General features: G+C 42.5%; 1 pseudogene; it reads left to right on the top strand.

Annotated features, from left to right (window-relative positions):
- Positions 1-227: 227 nt before the first annotated feature.
- LOC100722194 (olfactory receptor 5M8-like) lies at positions 228-1,185 on the top strand (annotated as a pseudogene).
- Positions 1,186-2,346: the final 1,161 nt, after the last annotated feature.

Raw genomic sequence — 2,346 nt, forward strand, 5'->3', positions numbered from 1 at the left:
AGAATGCGAAGGTCAGTGTCTTTGAAATCCAGGACCAATTTAGATATTTTTTATTGATGATTCATTAGGTCTGGTCTAAATCAAAGCACTCATTTTAGTATCTCATGAGGGAAAAGTGAGTCATAGAAGAAGAAAGAAAAGTAAAGTACTGAGAAAACAGGAAACATCTGCCATCTAAAAGAAAATATGTAGAGATCTAAAGTTTTTGTCTCTTGGTGAAGGCAAGGATGCCGAGAAACTTCACCATGGTGACAGAGTTCATCTTCTTGGGTCTGACTGATCTCTGGGAATTAGAGATCCTCTGCTCCTTGGGATTCCTGACTGTTTATGTGGTCACAGTGGTGAGAAATGTCGGCCTGGTTTTCCTCATCCTGGCCAGTGCCCTGCTCCACACACCCATGTACTTTTTCCTTGATCACTTATCTCTCATGTATCTCTGCTTCTCCTCCAATGTGACCCCGAAGATGCTGGAGGTCTTCTTTTCAGACAAGAAAGCCATTTCCTACCCTGCCTATCTGGCACAGCACTACTTTTTCATTGCCTTGATGCATGTGGAAATGTACATCCCGGCTGTGATGGCCTTTGACAGGTACATGGCCATTGGGCGCCTGCTGCTCTATGGCAGCAAGATGTCTGAGCACACGTGCATGGTGCTTGTCCTGGGGCCTTATGTGAATGGGACACTCACTGCCTCATGGAGACCATGTGGACCTATAGCCTGGTCTTCTGTGGCTCCTATGAAATCAGCCACTTCTACTGTGCTGACCCCCCTCTCATTAAGCTGGCCTGCTCTGACATCTCCAAGTAGGAAATGTCCATGTTAGTTGTGGCTGGATGCAACTTTTCCTTCTCTCTCTTGATTATTCTTCTTTCCTACCTTTATATTTTTCGTGCCATCCTGAGGGTCCATCCCACACCCTGCAGATGCAAAGCCTTCTCCACTTGTGGCTCCCATGTGACGGTGTCATCATATTTTTTGTGACACTCTTTGTCACATATCTGAGGCTCCCATCTGAGGAATCCATGGAGCAAGGGAAAATCTGTGGAACAAAGGAAAACTACAGGGTGGCTGTAGTTTACACCACCGTGATTCCCATGTTAAACCCCATGATTTACAGCCTTAGAAATAAAGATGTGAAAGAAGCCTTGAACAATCACCTTTCAAGGAAGAAAACATTTTCTTAAAACAGTTACTTTTCTTTTCATCTCAGATGTTTATTTTGACATGGTCTAGACCAGATCAAGTGTAAAGTGAAGGCTTAAGTGAGAGAGACAAGTGGTGTGATTTTTAGGGCTCCAGGAGGATCAAAATCCTCTGCAGAGTTTGAGACTCTGTGGGCTAAGATAGTGAATGCCTCTGGGTGGCCCATATTTATTTAATATTCAAACAAGGAAAAGGTTACAGTGGAAAATGCAGGGAACCTGAGAAGGATCTTGGGGGAAGTTCAAGGCCTCTTCCAAGCAACAGACTGTGCTAATTGAGAATTATCCTAGGAGAAAACCTCCAAGTGAATCTTGCTAAAGGAGTGAAATGTCTGCAGCCACAATCTCCATCCTGTTACTTGGGGTTGTGCCAGGTGTCCTCAACTGCGACCTATCTTGCCCCCTCATTGTATTATGTGTCTCTTCATTCTCAGTTCAGCCATGCCCAGGCCACCACAGCCCTGCGTGTGTATTCAACCTCAATGGCTCTAACAGTTTTCTAATTTGGAGAGCAGAACTGATGATAAACTAAGAAAGGTAGCACAACCCTATGCAAAATGAAGTTTATGTCTAAAAGCCAAATATATAAAATAAAATTTTAATTACAAAGGTTTACATGGTTGAAATTTTCCTTCATTGCTTTAATATTTTATTGTTATTATTATTATTTTGCTTTTTATGCACAGGGCAGCTTTGCAAATAGGATAAATTGGAAGAAATGTCTTTTTTGTAAACTAGATTTTCTTCCACTCCTGTTACTTCTGCAGTGAGCATTAGATTGCTTATGAAAATACACCACTTGCTGGCCTCCTTTTCTCTTCCACAGTGGCCAGCCTGTTTCAGATAGTGGCTGACAGTCAGAAGTCATGGAAAAATAGTTTTCAGCCCACTCATATTGAAAATGGGTAAACTGAGGAGTAATTTTGGTTTTTATCAGTCTTTATGATATATTGAATTTGGTGGTTTTCACATCATAATCTCTTGAGAGGCACACAGTGTATTATACACAAACGTCCAGCCCCTGTAGTACATTGCATAAACAACGAGCACCACACTCCTCCAGCAATTACTGCACTCATGCATGGTGATGCACTCCAAGAATCCCAGCACTTCGGGAAGTGAGGCTGGAGGACTGAAAGTTCA

The sequence above is a fragment of the Cavia porcellus genome, unplaced genomic scaffold, assembly GCF_034190915.1.
Source record: "Cavia porcellus strain 051 isolate PalLab524CR breed Dunkin Hartley unplaced genomic scaffold, mCavPor4.1 scaffold_5, whole genome shotgun sequence".
Classification (NCBI taxonomy): Eukaryota; Metazoa; Chordata; class Mammalia; order Rodentia; family Caviidae; genus Cavia; species Cavia porcellus.